This window comes from Mustela nivalis (genome assembly GCF_964662115.1).
Source record: "Mustela nivalis genome assembly, chromosome: 4".
Taxonomy (NCBI): Eukaryota; Metazoa; Chordata; class Mammalia; order Carnivora; family Mustelidae; genus Mustela; species Mustela nivalis.
In genome coordinates this window covers 25,934,812-25,954,396 of record NC_139023.1, presented here as the reverse complement: position 1 = coordinate 25,954,396, position 19,585 = coordinate 25,934,812, and the positions used below count along the sequence as shown (strand labels likewise).

Below are 19,585 nucleotides of genomic sequence, written 5' to 3'. Positions count from 1 at the left end.
GCTGTTTGCGGGTCTGAGCTCTTTATCTCGTTTAATCCTCAAAATGGCCACATGACTTACAATTATCTCCTCCCCTTTCGTAAGTCTGAGGAGTATCCCATGACTGGAGGGCGGCCCAGGCACACTGTGAACCCAGAGTCTGCACGTCCAACTTCCCCACTGTTCTCGTACATTCCCGGGGTGCGTATGAACTCGTGCAGCTTTCCTGCAGGGAACTCAGCCTTATAGAGGAAGAGTGTTCCAAATATTCATACCTCGTTTTCCAGAGAACGGATCCCAGATACGTCCAAAGACCTTTCTATGCCATTGTTGGTCCAGGGGACGTATTGCGGGGAGCTGATGGTTAAAAAACCGGGGTATATTCATTCAGTGGAAGACTGTGTAGCCAGTGCTGATGGAAGAGCACATGAGGACATGGAGAAACCTCCCCAGCATACATTCAGAAGGAGCCACAAGGACAACATACCAGGACCCACAACTGTAGACACACGATGATGGCTCAATTTTTAAAAACTACTTTATTTATGCAGAGAAAATGGCTGGAAGGATTGACCAGAAAGTTAATAGTGGTTCTCCCTAAAGTGTGACTATGGTGATTTTTATCTTCTCTGGGCTTTTCTGTGTAACTTCTTTTTCTTTTCTTTTCTTTTAATTTTTAAAGATTATTTATTTATTTATTTCACAGACAGAAATCACAAGTAGGGAGAGAGGCAGAGAGAGAAGGGGCAGCAGGCTTTCTGCTGAGCAAAGAGCCCCATGTGGGGCTCGATCCCAGGACCCTGAGATCAGGGTCTGAACCAAAGGTAGAGGCTTAACCCACTGAGCCACTGAGGCACCCCTCTGTGTAACTTTGTATGTCTGTGTGTGTAACTTTTAAAAATAGGAAAACAGTTATTTTTTATATAAAAGGAAACTCTCCCTCAATATTAAAACATGCCTTTCAATTTATATGATACATTAGTAAATTTTATGACAAAATGAAACATACCTGAATAGCTGAAATGCAGATGAGGTCCCCGTGAAACACTGAGTGGGTTCTAAGTCGACAATTGTATTTCATATATCCAAGAGTAAAGTGTTTTCACTGCATTTTAATATCTTCATCTAGACTGACTGTACGGAACCGCTTCATTTATTTTTTTAAATTTAACTTTTCCAGTGTTCCAACATTCATTGTTTATGCACCATACCCAGTGCTCTATGCAATACGTGCCCCCCACAATACCCACCAACAGGCTCACCCATCCCACACTCCTCTCCCCTCCAAAACCCTCAGTTTGTTTCTTAGAGTCCATAGTCTCTCATGGTTTGTCTCCCCCCCAGTTTCCCCCGACTCACTTCTCTCCATCTCCCCATGTCCTCCGTGTTATTCCTTATGCTCCACAAGTAAGTGAAACCACATGATAATTGACTTTCTCTGCTTGACTTATTTCACTCAACATAATCTCTTCCAGTCCCATCCATGTTGATACAAAAGTGAGGTATTCATCCTTTCTGATGGAGGTATAATACTCCATAGTATATACAGACCACATCTTCCTTATCCATTCGTCCATTGAAGGGCATCTTGATTCTTTCCACAGTTTGGTGACTGTGGCCATTGCTGCTACGAACATTGGGGTACAGACGGCCCTTCTTTTCACTACATCTGTATCTTTGGGGCAAATACCCAGTAGTGCAATTGCAGGGTCATAGGGAAGTTCTATTTTTAATTTCTTGAGGAATCTCCACACTGCTTTCCAAAGTGGCTGCACCAACTTGCATTCCCACCAACAGTGTAAGAGGTGTACCACTTCATTTAAGGACACTGGATTTTCCTGGTTTTAGTAAGGGTTAGCTTTTCTTCTCATTTGGAGCTATCCCCCCAAATAGGCTTTATGTTCTATTTCTCTTTGGAGGGCTTGGATCTCTTGACTTGGTGAGAAGCATCTCATTCCACAGCACAAAGTACCTTGCTAAGTTGTTTCAAGAACCCTGCAAAGAAAACATATTCAGACTGTGTCATTACATTAAGAAATTACTGTACTAAAGTGCATTCCAAAGCAATTGCTACGTAGGTAAGTTTCTCTTTTAACTCCATTCCTGGAGAATCGTATTCTTTGAAGTCTATCTTGGAGAATATCATTTTTTTTTTCTGGTTCCAAACTATATCAGGAGCTGTCAGAAATCATCATGCAAGGAAGTACTGTGGGGGTGTCTTAGCATCAAAAATAAGGACAATGCTAGAATGGTTAATTAACTTGCTAAACAGAGAGACAGAAGGGCACTTTTAGATTTGCTTGTGAAACAACTTGAAAGATTCAAAAAGGATAATGTTCCCAGATTAATGCTCATGCAATTTGAAGTGACTTTTCAAATATATAATTCCTGAAGCCCAGCTAGAATCTTAACATTCTTGTGGGTTTCAAGATGAAATGTTTCAAAGGATTGGGGATGAACTTATTAAAAGAGAGGCTGGGATTAGAAAGGAAGAGCTGACAGAAGGTGCCATACTGGGTGGGCACACACACACACACACACACACACACACATATCCATTCCTGCACACATGTACACACACACACACATGTGCGCGTGCACACACACACACGTAGTCACACAGCCCCTACAGCAAACTGGGCTCGGTTCTGAGAACTTGAACATGAGCCAAATCCCTACTCAAGAGAGTGAGCTCAGCCCAGGTCGACATAACCCAAGAGAAGGGGACAGCTACTGAAGAAGGAACGTAAGTGCCATCAACTTAAAAACTGGGGACAGAAATGTCTGGCTGGCTCGTTCAGTAGAGCATGTGACTCTTGATTTTGAGGTCATGAGTTTGAGCACCATGTTGGGCATAGAGATTACTTAAACAACAACAACAACAAAACAAAAAACAAACATACAAAAAGCCAAAACGGGACAGTAGCTGTAGAGCTCCGTGCCAGGAATATAGGATATAAATGTGCGGAGAAGTACATTGTTTTCCAGAGTATCACAAGGCTGTGCACAGGGATAAGAAAAGTAATTAATATGTGAGAACCCAGTGCACCAGGGATCATCAGTGAAATGCCCGGCCAGAGCCGGCCAGCTGGAAGCCTGATGGTGGTCTAACACCGCTCACTCTACACTCCCAACAGCCACCCCCCTTCCCTGCCCCACCTGCCTTTAGCAGCTAGGGCTGCCTTCCTTGGAGACCTGTCTCACCGGTGATTGTAGGGAGCAGTCCGGCCAGGCCATCAGGTTTTCTAATCCTGCAAGAGAAGGAAAGGCCCACCAGGGTCCCAGCCTGCCCAGGCATTGTCACCTCCACGAGGGATTTTCATACCCATTTCACTCGAAAGGAAATAGGCTTATGCTAGGTCACTTGGCAAAGAAGCAGTAGCATGAGGATTTAAAATCAATTTTGCTTTTCTCCAAGACTGAAATGCTTCAATTCACTCCATCGTGGCACAGAGGAGTTCTAGTCTTAATGGTAAATGTTGACAATTTTTCATGAAATGGGGCTTTTAGACCTTTAACAAATGGTGACAAGAATTTCTGACAGAAGCTGGTTTTAGAAACCTTGGTGCTGGGGCACCTGGGTGGCTCAGTGGGTTAAGCCTCTGCCTTCAGCTCAGGTCATGGTCCCAGGGTCCTGGGATCGAGCCCTGCATTGGGCTCTCTGCTCAGCAGGGAGCCTGCTTCCCCATCTCTCTCTGCCTGCCTCTCTGCCTACTTGTGATCTCTGTCTGTCAAATAAATAAATAAGCTCTTCAAAAAAAAAAAAAAAAGAAAAGAAAAGAAAAGAAAGAAAGAAACCCTGGTTCTTAACTTTTCTTTCTCTTTCTCTCCCTTTTGTCCATTCATTCTTTTCCTCCCTCTCTCCCTGGATCTTGTCTTTTTTCTAACCTGGAAGGAAGTCTTTAGCTTCCTTTAGCTTTAACCTTTAGCTCCTTCCTCATTATGGCCCGGCTGCCATCTTGGACAGTGACCAGAGATGGTTCGCCTGAATGTGAAGTGCAGCTTCCCAGCAAGTCCTCTTGCCACACTCCTTCTTTGCGACCATGGACCCCTGCCACCCACTGTCAAGTTCTGTGCCAGGCCCCAGTTCTAGTAAGTACTAACTGATTATCCAGAAGAGCACACCTCTCAGGGGGCAAGGCCAGGAACCCAGGCTGTCTCCACTGTTCCTGCGTCATCCTTTCTGGATCTCACTCTCTTGTAATGGGCTGGAATCCCGGGCTTTTCACTTTTCTTACCCTGTGAGGAAAAAAAGAGAGAGAGATTGAGAGAGAAAGACTATTCAGATGGGCGGTTGCAGGACCTGGACCCTTCCACATGAGGACCCTCAGAAAAGCATATTTTCATTGAACACATGCTTTATTATTATTATTATTATTTTCTGACTCAAGGCTTGTGTTTTTCAACAGAATGAAATGTTCTCCATGGAAACAATGTTCGTGGGGATAAAAGATGAGAATGAAGGTCAGAACTGGCCCGTGGTAAGGAAGTGTGAGGAGAAGAAAGGTTGACCTGGATCACGCCAGGGGCCCAGCTCTCCAGACAGGGGGGCGGCAGGGGCAGGTGTGGGCCAGGCCTCTGTCAGCCTCTGAATTCTTATGTGAGGCTGCCTTTTGCTCTAAAATCTGCTGGAACCTAAAATGAAATCCCTGAGCCATAAAATAGGTGGGCTGAATTTCAGGAAAGCCCACCCAGCCATCCTTACTAATGGTGACGGCAGCTCTGTTTGTGAACACATTAGGAGGATCAAACTGATGGATAAAAGGGAGTAATTCTAAAGCAGTAATGTGTGTGTGTGTGTGTGTGTGCACGTGCATGCGTGCTTGTGTGTGATATATACTACCTCAGACACGTTCAAGGGTATTTCACACAGAGTTCAGATGTTGCCTCCTCCAGGAAGCCTTCCCTGACTGCTTCTGGCATGGCCTCCAGGGTGGGTTAGGCTCTCCTCCCATGCATGAGGCAACCACTCAGCAGACCCAGCAACACTGTACCTCTTCACCAGCTTGCAAACTCCTTGTGAACTAGGACCGTATCATTTTCGTCTCTGCAACAGCAGGACCCAGTGCAGAGCCTGGCACATAGCGGGCCTGTAAGGCCCATGTGCCAAGTTGGACGTGAGGCGTCTTGAGACTTCAGGCAGTTGGAGACAGGGTCGTCAATGGTTTACATTCAAGGTTACAGAGCCAGATGTCTTGGGACAGATCGCGTGGTTAGCCTGACATAACTGTGGCCTCTGAGACCCCAAGTTCCTCATCTGGAAAACAGAGGGGTGACTGGCACCCGCCTCTTTGGACTGTTGAGTGTTGAATGAGATAATTATTTAAAGAGCTTAGCCCAGAGTCTGCTGCTTAGCTTACAGGCAGTTCACAAACAATAGCTAATCTGATTATATTATTTGGTGGAGGGAGCTTTTCAGCACAAGGACAAATGGACTCTAGTTCTGTCTCGACTTTGCTTCTAATCCAGATTTGAGAGACCAATTCATTCAAAATCCTGCTTCTCTGTGACATGTGAACACATCCAGCCTGTTTTTTTTGAATGAACACATCCAGCTTTACTGGAAACCATATTCCGGTCATTTGTTTCAGGAACCTGAGCTCTGTGACCAAGGGCTTTGCGGCTGCCATCTGCTCAGGGAGCCAGCCAGTCAGTTTAACTTCAGCATTTCTGAGGAAGCTGATGACATCAGCCTAGTTCTGTGCACTTAAGGACTTCTTGCTGGTTGCCAGGTTACAGGATGAACATAGGAAAGAGAGAGGTTTGTTTATTTCCCAATCTTTAAATAGTTTACAGATTAGATAAAATGAACATTCTCCCTAAAACTGCTTACTTCTATCCCTGCTAAGCCCTTTTATTATTACAGCCTTGCTAGTTAACGTAACACTTTTATGGGACAGCCAGGATAACCTCCCTTTGCAGATGAAGAATCAAAGGCCCGGAGAAGTTAAAGGAATTCTCAAGGTCACCAGAGAACAGTTGTGTGTGTTGGAGGAGCCCTGTAGAACCTGGGACCCCTGATAATGAAACCAGTGTCCTATTTTATAAGAGGTCTTGGCATAACAGAGACTGGTGTTCATCCATTCTCCCTGTCTGCCTTTACAATAAAGTATCCAGTTTTTAACTATGCACATAGACACATTCTGTGCACTAGTCTCCCTAGCAGACAAGTCTGGTCACATGATTAAGTGCTTCAGTCCTGGCCAGGGAGTGTTGGTGGAAATGATGCATATCCTGAAAAGGGGGAAAACATCTCTTCCTTCCTCCTTTCCACACTGCCATGTGGATGTGATGGCTGGAGTTCAAGCAGCCATCTTGAACCCTGAGGTTTAAGGATAAACTGTGTTCTGAGGTTAGCAGATGGAAGATAGAAGGTGCTAGTCCCTGAAACTGTGGATAGGCATCCGCGCCTCTGGCAGATTATACAAATCTTGGTACGTGTGAGAGAAATACATTTTTGCCTCATTTAATAGAGTGTTATTTTGGGTTTCCATCATTGTAGCTGAACCTAACATAAACAAAACAAGTCTTTTCCTTTTGTACCAAGAAACAAAATCCCAGATTACTCAGTGAGGGCTGCCAGGCCCTACATGACCCATTCCTGGTTTACCTCTTCGACCTCATTTTGCACGCATCTTCCTCTTGCTCCTTACACTTTTTTTTTTTTAATTTTTAAAATTGTGTTACGTTAGTCACCATAAAATACATCATTAGCTTCTGATTCAAGATTCATTGTTTATGCGCCACACCAAGTGCTCCATGTAATCCGTGCCCTCCTTAATACCCACCACCAGGCTCACCCAGCCCGTACTCCCTTCCCCTCCAAAACCCTGTTTGTTTCTTAGAGTCCACGGTCTCTCATGGTTTGTCTCCCCCTCCGATTTCCCCGGACTACCTTCTCTCCATCTCCTCATGTCCTCCATGTTATTTGTTATGCTCCACAAGTAAGTGAAACCATACGATACTTGACTCTCTCTGCAGCATAATCTCCTCCAGTCCCGTCCATGTTGATACAAAAGTTGGGTATTCATCCTTTCTGATGGAGGCATGATTCTCCATAGTGTATATGGACCACATCTTCCTTATCCATTCGTCCGTTGAAGGGCATCTCGGCTCTTTCCACAGTTTGGCAACTGTGGCCATTGCTGCTATAAACATTGGGGTACAGATGGCCCTTCTTTTCACTACATCTGTATCTTTGGGGTAAATACCCAGTTGTGCAATTGCAGGGTCATAGGGAAGCTCTATTTTAAATTTCTTGAGGAATCTCCACACTGCTTTCCAAAGTGGCTGCACCAGCTTACATTCCCACCAACAGAGTAAAAGGGTTCCCCTTTCTCCACATCCTCTCTAATGCATGTTGTTTGTTTCCTGCCTTGTTCATCTCTGCCATTCTAACTGGTGTAAGGAGGTATCCCTACACTTTAACCCCACTCTTATTTCTCCCATGTAGCTCTTTCTGCTTGGAATGTTACTCACCTGGATAACTCCTACTCGCCCCTGGGGTCTCAGTCTATGTGTTCCAATTTTAAAGAGACATTCCTTGATCAAACTCCTTTTATTCTTTTCCTTTTTCCTTGTTCTTTTCCCTGACAGCTTTTCACTGCGGAAATATAGATTTTATTGCATGGTTATTTGTTTACTGTTTTCCTCGCCTAGCTCTAAGGACTGAGGAGCCCACAACACTGTCCCCTGGCTGTACACAGTGCTCACTTGTGGCAGGCCACGGTCACCAAACTGTGGAAAGAACCAAGATGCCCTTCAATGGACGAATGGATAAGGAAGATGTGGTCCATATATACTATGGAGTGTTATGCCTCCATCAGAAAACCCTCAGATTGTTCTTCAGAGTCCATAGTCTCTCATGGTTCACCTCCCCTTCCAATTTCCCCAAACTCCCTTCTTCTCTCTAACTCCCCATATCCTCCATATTGTTTGTTATGCTCCACAAATAAGTGAAACCATATGATAATTGATTCTCTCTGCTTGACTTATTTCACTCAGCATAATCTCTTCCAGTCCCGTCCATGTTGCTACAAAAGTTGGGTATTCATCCTTTTTGATGGAGGAATCATACTCCATTGTGTATATGGACCACATCTTCCTTATCCATTCGTCCATTGAAGGGCATCTTGGTTCTTTCCACAGTTTGGCGACCGTGGCCATTGCTGCTATAAACATTGGGGTACAGATGGCCCTTCTTTTCACGACATCTGTACCTTTGGGGTAAATACCCAGGAGTGCAATTGCAGGGTCATAGGGAAGTTCTATTTTTAATTTCTTGAGGAATTTCCGCACTGTTCTCCAAAGAGGCTGCACCAGCTTGCATTCCCACCAACAGTGGAAGAGGGAAAGAAACTTTTATTTACAGTCTTCATTTGTTGCCTGGGTGGCTCAGTCAGTTAAGTAGCTGCCTTCAGCTCAGATCATGATCTCAGGGTCCTGGGATTGAGCCCCACGTCGGGCTCCCTGCCCAGCAGGGAGTCTGTTTCTCCCTCTGCCTCTGCTCCCCCCACTTTGTGCTTTCTCACTCTCTCTCTCTAGTAAATAAATAAAATCTTAAAAAAAAAATAAAGTCTCCTGTTGCGCAGTGAAATTTATAGAAGGTGAAAACAACCAAAGCAAATTAAAATAAGATAATGCAACCAAACAACCCCGCTCCTAAACTGTATTCTTGGCAGCTAGTCATTTAATTAATTTATTTTCATCTTAAGGGTCATTATTTCATGAAATAAAGAAATGAGTATATCCCGGAGCAGCTCATAGAGGTCAATGAGGGTGAGCATGAGTGGGCTGTCAAGGGGGTAGCAGCAATCTAGAAACCAGGCACAGACCACACTCCCATCTCTAGCTTCCCCTGGAATATGTGATTTGCTCCACTTGGGTCATCAATGCCTCCACTAGCAGCATCTTGGAGTCATCAAACCCTCTGATTTATAATTATCCAGCATTAAGTTGTTCTTTGGAAACTATTTTTGGTCAATTTGCTCATCGGTGTGATTAATTACATCTTATTAAGAGACCAGAATTTATTCTCTGGAAGGATAACCTTTTCTGATTTGGGGGGTGTAATTTTCAGCTCAGCCAGCTCAGGAACTATGTAACACTGAGTCACCCGTAGAGAATCACTGCTCCTAAATGGGGCAGCTCAGGATTTGGAAATCTGATGAGGGAAAAAAAAAAGAATTAAAAACTAGATAAGTAAACTTGGGAAGAGAATAACTCTGTTTCTTCAGTTAGGATCTCCCAGGGTCCTCCTAGGGACATTCATTCAGCAGGTGTTTATTGACTTCTGCTTGTATGCCAGTAGCTAGTTGGGCCACTCGTTTCCCATAACATGTGGCATTCATTCATTTATTCATTCAGTAAGAGTTTAGTGAGCATCTATATGCCAAGCATCACCAGAGTGATCTAGTGATCGCTCTAGAATATTACCTTTAGTGATGTTATATCAATGAACTATTAATATAATGATCAAGTGTTTTATCAATGAACAAAATTTATATTCTAGTGGGAGATTACATTCTAGTGGGAGAGGAGAATAACAATAAACCTATACATAAGCAAATGATATAGCACATTAGAAGGTTTCAAAATAAGAACAGGAAGGGGCATCAGAAGGACCACGTGTGTCCACACACATAATTTTGCAGTTATTAAGTAGAGTGGGATAGTGAGTTGAATAATGGTCCCCCAAGAGGTATGTCTGAATTCCAACCTCTGGAATTTGTGAAAGTGACTATATTTGGTAAAGGGGTCTTTGCAGATATAATTCAGTTAAGGATCTTGTATTAGGATTCTCCAGAGAAACAGAGTCAGTAGGATGGATGGATGGATGGATGGATGGATGGACGGATGCATAGATAGATAGATAGATAGATAGATAGATAGATAAGAGATTTATTGTAGGAATTGACCAAGAAATTCCATGATCTCTATCTGAAAGCTGGAGAACTAAGAAAGATGGTGGTATAATTCAGTCTAAGTCTAAAGGCCTGAGAGTCAAGGGGCTAATGGTGTAAATCCTGATGTGAATCTAGAAACCCAAGCTCCAGAAGCATCAAAGTTCAAGGGCAGGAGACAGATGTCTCAGGTCAAGCAGAGAAAAAGCAAATCTGCCCTTTCTCTGCATTTTTGTTCTATTTGGGCTTTCAGTGGATTGGATGATGCCCACCGGTGTTGGGGAGAGCCCTTTGTTTTATTCAGTCTATCAACACAAATGCTATTCTCTTCCAGAAACACCTTCATGGACATGCCCAGAAATTATGTTTTACCAGCTCTCTGAGCATCCCTGAGCCTAATCAAGTTGATGCAAAAAATTAACTATCACATGTCCTGAGATGAGATCATCCTGAATAATTCAGGTGGACCATAAATCCAATGACAGATGTGCTTAGAAGAGAAAATGCAGAGGAAGGTATGAGACACACAAATGGATAAAAAGTTCACAAGCAGAAGTTGACAGCCCTAAGCCAAGGAACGCTTACAGCCACTCCAAGCTGGAAGGCACAAGGAAGGATTCTTCCCTACAGCCAGTGGTGGAAGTGTGGACCTGTCAACACCTTGACTTTGGACTTCTGGCCCCCAACACTATTAGAAAATAGATGTCTGTTGTTTTTAAACCACCCAGATCATGGTAATGTGTAGTCCTAGGAAATGGACATAGATGGTCAGAGTGGTTTTCATGGAGAAGTGGCATTTGAGGAAGTCTTAAAGGAGATAGGAAATCAGCTGCGTGAATACTGACGGTGAGAACTGTTTGGACACAGGGAATGGCCCATTATCAGGGGAGGGTGCCTGGTGTGGGAGTGACATGGAGGCCAGTGTGGCTGAAGCAGGAAGGGTGAAGGGGAAAGGAGTAGGAGAGACAAGGATAAAGAAGTAACAGAGAAACCAGAGGAGGCTGACAGAGGATGCAGGGCCCCTTAGAGTGTTGGAAAACAAACCTTTGGAATAATGGTGCATGTGGAATTAACCATAAAAACACAACTATTGAGCATCTTTTACATGACTAATATGCGGCAGGATCTTCAGGTATGCAATCTCAGCTGTTCTTCACGAGGCCCTCATGAGGAAGATTTCACTCCCTTAGCTCCATGGATGGAAAACTCTGCACTCCCCACATACCATTGCATAACGAGAGAGTGGTCAATCCGAACCCCAGAGCCAGTCTCCTCTGCCTTGAAGCCCATAGTCTTTCTGTCCCTTCACACAGCCTTACAAGCACAATAAAGGAATAGAAAGAAAATTCTTCAGTCTATTAAAGGACATCTACAAAGAAACTACAGCTAGCACCATAGTTCATGCTGAAAGGCTGAATACTTTCCTCTCAGGACTGAGAAAAAGGCAAAGTTTTTCAACCTCTATGTTCTCTCCTCCCCACCCCTAACCTCTATATTCTTGTTCAGCAGCACACTGGAAGTCCTATCCAGTGCACTAAGGCAAAAAAAAGAAATGAAGAAATTGAGATTCGAAAGGAAGAAAGAAAACAATCCCTGTTTGCAGATTACATGAAAATCCAAAGAATTTGATTTTTTTTAAAAAAATTCAAAAACTCAGAAGTGAGTTTGGTAAGATTGAGGAATACACCAAACTTCAATTGTATTTCTATACACTAACAATAAACAACTGAAAACCAAAATTTAAAACATATAACACTTGTCATAATTACCTCCCAAATTAAATACTTAGTTATAAATCTAACAAGATATATATAGGATTTGTATGATGAACACTAATGGTTGAAAAAGAAATCAAAGAGGACCTAACAGTTGGAAACCCATGAACATGTTCATGGGTTGGAAGGCTTTCCAACTGGAAAGATGTCAATTTTCCCCAGATTGATTTAATGCCATTCCAATCAAAACCCTAATTGAATTTAAGTACACACACACACACACACACACACACACACACACACACATATACATATGCTGATTTTAGACATTATGTGGAAAAGTGAAGGAATAAAATAAAACAATTTTGGAAAAAAAGAATAAATTTGGAGGAATCATACAACATAACTTTAACACTTATTCTAAAGTCTATAATCATCAAAGCAGTGAAGCAATTAGCAATGTGTCTCTTTCTAAAGTGATGGACACATAGATCATTAGAGTAGAATAGAAAGTCTAGAACTAGACCTGCACCAATATGGTCAATTGGTTTTTTGCAAAACGAATTTAGTAGAGAAACGATAGTCTTTCGGCAAATGTGGTTTGGACAATTGGACATCTATATGTCACTCAAAAATAAAAATAAAGTGAAACTCAATCTAACCCTCATGGCTTATACGAGAATAAACCCCAAATGGTCATAAATGTAAACGTAAAATGTAACACTATAAAGTTAGACTCCAGTGGAATGAAGTCACAGAATGAACTGGAAATTATGTCCATTCTTACCACTATATTAAAAAAAAAGATGGAAATTTAACAAAGGCAGTGTCTCCTTTAATTTGGAGGAACAAAAGGGAGTGGAAGAAAAAAAAAAGATTCTAGGAAAGATATTAGTGACTCACATGAGGAAATGTGGTCTGAAGGATCTACTAGGGAACATGATTCTCCAGAAGAGCAGTGTCTTGACACTCAGGCTTTGAACCCAGGCTCATTCATTCATTTGTTCAACAACTATTTATCGAGCCCTCCTGTATCTGAGATGGTACATATGTAATGGTCAAGAAAATAGACGCACGTTCTGTAGGTCATGAAGATTAACTGAAGTGGGAAATATAGACTTGAAACCAATAAACACACTAATAAGTGTATAATGATAATTTGCGATAAATGGCATGGAAGAAAACAACAGGCATCTTGCTGCAAAAGAGAAGAAGGGAGACCTACTTTCGGCTGAGTGGGTGTCAAGGCAGGTCTTTCCCAAGGAAGAGTCAGAGAAGGATGACTAGGAAAACTCCAGGACAGGACTGATGGGGAGAGGACTTCAGGCAAGGGGAGGCTCCATGCCAGGCCTCAGGAAGAATGTGCTAGGTGAACACGAGGAACAGAAGGAAGGCTGGGTGGATGGTGGAGGGTAAGGGAGGGGGGTCATATGCAATGGTTCTGGAGAGGACATTGAAGAGTTTTTATGCAAGGGAGTGCCATGATTCAGGGAACATTCAAAAGATGATATTGGTCATGCATGAAAAGTGGTCTGGTCTGGGTAGGGAGGAAAAAAAGTTAAATAGCTGGAGTGTGTTTGCAGTGGTCCATGGTAGCCTAGTGGGTGGGATGTCAGTGGAGAGGGAAAAAGTAAACACGTTTGAGAGAGATTTTGGAAGTATGAGTGTGAACTCAATGAAAATTTCAATATTTGGTTGTTTTTTACTTATAAACTTGGCAATTTTATATGGGTTAGTCTAAAAAACTTGACAGAACTTGGTAATGGATTAGATTTGGAAGGGGAGGAAGAGGGAGATGTCAAGAGTGGCCGCCATGTTTCTGGTTTTAACAACAGAGTATATGTAAGTGTCCCTTACCAAGATGGGGAAGACTGGAAAAACAACAGGGATCGGGGTTACCGACTTGGGTAGAGGCTCACTTTACAGATGTGGTGTTGGAGATATCTCTGTGATCTCAAAAGAGAGATGCTCCTGTGGCATTACATTTGAGTGCTCAGGAGAGTTTTGGCTGAGATACATCAGTAGAATCCAGTATATTTGATGATGATACCTAAAGACACGGAAGTGGATATGCTCTGGGAGAAAGTTCAGAGTGAGAAAAGAAGAGCCCAGGAGCGCCAGTATTTAGAGACGAAGGAAAGGAGAAGGAGCAATAAGAATGTAAAAGAGATCAGAGGCACAGGAGGAAAACCAGGTGAGTTCATGGCTGCCAAGAGAGGAGCAGGTAAATAAAAAAAAGAGAGTGATCGGTTGTGCTGAATGCGGTTGGGGAGGGTGCGGTGTGTAGCAAAGAGGAGATACTGATCATTCGTAATTGAAAATCCAGGTTGAGAAAATGTGTCAGCTACTTCTTCAAAAACAGATTTCACTGCACATATAAAACCAGGTTCGTTACCATCACGAAGAGGGAGCTCTGCAATTGACGTAAATGGATATAATAATAGGAACACATATAATGTCTTCACTTTGTGCAGGCACTGGTCTAAGTATCTACATGTTCACTCATGTAGTCCTCACGACCACCGTGGAGATGGGCAGCATTAACCCCAATTTACACACAGGGCAAAGATAAACTTACCCCAAACCGCAGGACTAAATGTGGGGGAGCTGGGACTGAATCTGGGAATCTGGCTCCAAGTTTGGTGTTATTAAGCACTATACTCTCATCAATGGTTAATGATGACAGATGGACAGAGATTCCTCAACAAACCCCAAAGCTCTTATTTGAAAAGGATTATAGAGTATCACAGTTGATGTAAACAGCTGCCAAAGGTGAAACGGTTTTCAGCTGTGAATTAGTGTATTTGTGGGTTTGCTTGTGTTTGTGTGTGCTTAAATTTCTTCAATCTCGAGCCAATCTTCTGCCATATGTGGCAACTTGTTTCCAAGACCACTACAATAATATCTCCCATCTAGCCTGCTCTTTCCCTCCTTTGGAATCTGGACTGCACTTGGTAACATGCTCCAGCCAATTAGAACACAGTGAAAACAATATCTAGAACTTCCAAGGCCAAGCCTTAAGATGCTTTTAGCTTCGGCTTTCACTTGGGGAAAGCAACCATCATGCAGGGAACTCGAGGCTATTCTGCTGGAGGGAGAGGTTTCCTGGAGAAATTGGCCCTGGAGGACCAGCCAAGGCATCCCAGCTGATAGGCAGCACTGAGGTCCCAAACAGCTGGGTGGCGCCATTTTGGACCTTCCAGGGCAGATGCACCGTACACTGAATGCAGCTGCAGGAATGAACTAGCTACCACCACAGGAAAAAGAGTCTAGTTGGTGAGCTCTGCCCAGACTCCTGACCTACAGCATCACCAGCAATAATGAAGACTTGTCTTAGGTAACTAAATTCTGGGTCATTGTGCAGCAATACATAACTAATAAACTCTTTGAGGTCCTCTCTTTGTTCCTGAGAGTGTAAGAGATCAAGACAGAGCCTTGTACTTTGACTCCCAAATCTATGACAGACCTGGAAGGCCTTGGTTGAGGATCTTCTCTGCCTCTGCTTGGCCTCAGGTACCCAATAAAGGAGATCTACTTCCAGTAAAAGCTACTCCTGACACTAAAATGTTATCAGTGCATTTCTTCAGATAATGTCATTATAGGTAATTTTCTGCCATGGTTCAGTTTTCCTAGAATGAGTAAAAAACTCTTCATTGGGCACCTGGGTGGCTCAGTGGGTTAAGCCTCTGCCTTTAGCTCAGGTCATGATCCCAGAGTCCTGGGATCGAGTCCCACATCAGGCTCTCTGCTTAGCAGGGAGCCTGCTTCCTCCTCTCTCTCTTTCTGCCTTGCCTCTCTGCCTACTTCTGATCTGTCAAATAAATTAAAAAAAAAAAAAAACCCTCTTCAGTAACGAGGAAAGATACAGTGTATAGCTCTCTTCTGTACCCATGGAAGCCACCATTTCTCCTGGGGTGTCCTCTCCCTCCAACAGAACGATCTTGAGTTCTCCCACATGGTGGCTGCTTTCTCCAAGTGCAAGTAGGCAGTTGGTGAGCTGCACAGAAGCCGCTCTAATTCTTTTCAACTTTCTTGTGTCTTAAAGAGCCAGTAACTCATTCTCCTCATCCCCTTGCCGCTGGAAGGACCAGGCAACAAAATACCATCTAGTAAGATACATAGGCAAGTGTGCTGAAGGGTTTTTGGGCAAGAGTTTTCCTTTCTGGGAAGGAAGGAAGGAAAGAAAGAAAGGAGAGAAAGAGAGGGAGAGAGGGAGAGAGGGAGGGAGGAAGGAGAGAGTGAAAGAAAAAAAAGAAGGAAGGAGGGAAGGAAGGAAGGAAAGAAGGGAAGGGAGAAAGAGCTGGACAGAAGACTTATGCCACCCCCAACCCCCCTTGCCAGCTCCTTGCTGTTGGACATGGTCCCATGACACTGTGATGATCTGGAGGTCCTGCAGCCATCTTGTAACCATGAGACAACATGTTCACAGTTAAAAAAAAAAATAAAAGTCTCCTAAAAAAGACAAAACAAAGACACAAACCAGGAATAAGGCACCTGGTTTCTTGATATCATCATTGGCTGTAGAACCAACCCCAAGACCAACTGCTGACTACTTGGTAACTAATGACAAATGTATTTATGACAGCTGAAAGCATTCTTAGATCACACATAACCCATGGATATTTAACATTTTCTTACTTGTACTTGGTTTTTCCATGCAGCTAAGTCCAGTTTCTTCCACTGTAAATGAATCCTTTCCCTTTTTATTTTATCTCAGTGGAGACGAAGTCTTGTTGGTTACCCATCTTTGTGTAATTAAGCCTGTTAGACATGGGATGGCTATTGTAAAGTCGCTCACAATCCAGTTAATGGAATCTACTTGCTTATCTTCAGCTGTGATGGTGAAAATGTCACCACTCTGCCAAATCCTGGCGGTTTTGGCAGAAGTGGGTGGGTGGCAGGCATCCTGTTGCTTTCCTTCTTGGTCTCACGGCATCATACCCTCACAAGCCACCATACCCCCGCCCCCATGTGGGAAGACACACGCTGGAAGTCTGCAGGTCTGCACAATTCTATCAAACAAAGATAAGGAAAAATTCAGGTCAGTTTCAGCCACATGACCTAAACCAGTTTCTGTTTTTATTTTCACTTTGTATTATGGTAATTTAAAACTTATGCCAAAAAGGAATAGTATTACAATCCCCCATGTACCTATCACTCAGCTTTAACAATGAATAATTCATGACCTTTTTTAATGCTATGCTCCTACCCACTTAACTTCTTCTCATATTATGTTGAAGTAAATCCAGACATCATATCATTTCATCTACATACATTTCAATTTGCATCTCTGAAAGCTAATGAGTCTTCCAAAAGTGTAACAACAATATTACTAGCTTACATAAATATAATTCCTTAATATCATCAAATATGCAGTCCGTGTTCATATTTCCACCAATTACCTTTTAAAAATAGGTTGTATTCTATATCTTTTTTTTTTTTTTAACTTGGCACAAAAGCAGCACATCCTCATGGAAGAGCTTTTGCAAAACATGAAAAAGCACAGAGAAGGAAATTCAGGCTCACCTATAATCCCTGGAGCCCATGCCAGTAAGTTTGGTGCCATGCAGAATTAGAAAAAGATGGACCTTCCCAGGAGGCACAGCGCTGTGCCAAGATGTCAGCCACGGTGTGTTCTCTCCAGAGGCTGCACTTGTGCCTGGCAGAACCAGGCCATTTCCCTTTCACAGCCCTGAGTAGATCATCAACGTCTACGTTTTGGAGCACAGCCTTTCAGATTTTCTATGAATATATACGTAATTTTTACATAATTGTTTTCATACGGTGCATTCTGTTCTGTGTGCAGCTTTTTTCACTTTAATAGAAGACCATAAACATTTTCCCATGTCATTAAATTTTCTTCCAAACCATGACTTTCCGTGGTTGCCCAGGGGTACCATAATTGATTTAAGCAGTGGCCAATGGTTTAGGCCAATTGCCCTTAGAGTGTGGTGCTTGTCTTTCGTAGATAAAAAAAAAAACTCAGGCAAGAACATTATGTCCTTCTTGGGAGAAACACTGAAACACACAGGGGATCACGCATGGCATGATCATGTGGTTTTAAATTGGTTCCACCTGTTGGTTTGGGACGAAAGCAAAGGTATGGTTCCACTTAGTTCAACGCATGCCTTGAGGGGCAGGGAGAACGGTCCCTTGACATGTTTAGATTCCTAGGAATTCCATAGTAAACAAGAAGCTTCAGTGGAGAGCAGCGAGGCAATTCAATGGGACATGTTTATTGGGACAGTCACTCCCAAAGTTATGCAACCAGGAGACTTGGGTTTGAGTAACCAACCTCAGCCAATATCTGAGGTTAGTGGAAGGCAGCAGGCTGAAGGGTTCTCTTGAATCAGTTTTGTTGGGTTTTAGGGCATGAAGACAACCATCCTTGGATGCAAACCTCCAGCTGATGCCTTGTGAGCAGTTATCATCAGAGACTCAAGGAGCTGGCCAGGGGATTCTCAGGAAATTGTCAGCTCATAATCTCCATCTCTTGAGAACTAGGATAAACATTCAGGTTAATTGCAAAGCATCCATTTGCCCAAACCCACAAGCCACAGTCAGTCCTAAGCCTGAACCACAGTATTTTCTACACTGGCCCTTATCTTCACTGAATCCACTGAACTAAATGACTCAGTTTAATGGAGTCACTGGGGCAGGGTGAGGTCAGAGGGCAGATGTAAACCAGAAATCCCTAACCCCAGAGACCCACTCCCTGTGGGTCACAGAGTTTGGTAAGTGCCTTGAAATTCCTCAGATGGGTAAGCCACTTAAATGCAAATGATCCATGTTATATGTTGGGCAGCCTAGAGCAGGCTTTAGAAGGAAAGTCCCTCTGATTTTACATCAACTCATAAAGTGTAAACATAGATAAGGAGCCCATATCATTGGGCCTTGATGGAGGGCATGCCTCGGGATAAGAGAAGGCAGAGTCTGGGGTCCTCCCCAAAGAGGCCTTACATGTGACAGGTGACCTGCCAGGCATTCTGAAGTCCCAAGCCCATCATTGAGCCTTCTCTCACTAGCTTCCAGGGAAGGACATTTTCACGCAGAATGTCACCCCGTTCTTGTATCAGAAATGTGACTGGATGGTGTGTTTCTCTCCTGCGACTGCTAGGACAGTGTGCCATAAACTGGGTGACTTAAGGCAACAGGAATGTATCCTGTCAGAGTCCTGGAGTTTGGAAGTGTGAAATCGAGGTGCTGGTGGGGCTCTCCTATCTCCAGGCCTCCCAGGCGGACCCTTCTCTGCCCCTTCCGGCTTGGGGTAACTTCAAGCTGGTGTCCCTTGGCCTGTGACTGCTCACCTCTGATCTCTGTCTCCTCTTCACAGGGCCATCTTCCCTCTGTGTGTGGCTGGGTCTGCATTTCCCTCCTCTTATAGGGAACCAGTCAGGCGGAATTAGGGCCCACCCTAAAGACCTCATCTCAACTTGATTACATCGGCAAAGATTCTATTTCCAAATAAGGTCATATTCATAGGTGCCAGGGCTTAGGACATCAGCACACCTTCTGGGGGACACGATTCAACCCATAATGGATAGAGAGTCAAAGGTCTGGGATCATAGACCCAGTTTTATCACCAATTGCTGTGTGATCCTGACAGGTTACGTGGCATCCCTGGGCCCCGGGTGCCCTCATCTGTCCCCCAGGAACCTTGGGGCCTGCAGATTCGATGTAGTTTGAACAAGATGAGTCAGAGAATATTCTCACAGAGGACAGGGTCTGCCGGTGTGGAAGGAGCATCACAGCTCCGAGGCAATGCCAGGTCCGGGGTAGTGGGTCACGGGCTTCCTATCATGACAGATGGGGTGTGTTGAATGGGGAGTGAAGGGCGTAGCAGACCTTGTCAGAGCCTTTGTCACTGCAGCAGCCAGATCCCCAACTAATGAGCCAAATGGCCCCGCTCCTTCCCCCAAGCACCACAGCCTGACAACATGTGCCCCCCCCCCCACCTCTGGGGACAGCATTGGTGATCATTCTTCTGAA

General features: G+C 43.7%; 1 long non-coding RNA gene across 2 annotated transcripts; it reads right to left on the bottom strand.

Annotated features, from left to right (window-relative positions):
• Positions 1-548: 548 nt before the first annotated feature.
• LOC309863018 lies at positions 549-18,975 on the bottom strand. Of its 2 annotated transcripts, none has more exons than XR_014310853.1 (5): positions 18,904-18,975; positions 17,123-18,096; positions 16,235-16,608; positions 4,084-4,218; positions 549-1,974 (listed from the first exon to the last, which is right to left on the bottom strand). It is a non-coding gene; the product is annotated as an uncharacterized lncRNA (long non-coding RNA). The 2 variants fall into 2 exon arrangements; XR_014310854.1 differs by having other exon boundaries at positions 4,105-4,218.
• Between the last annotated feature and the right edge of the window lie 610 nt (positions 18,976-19,585).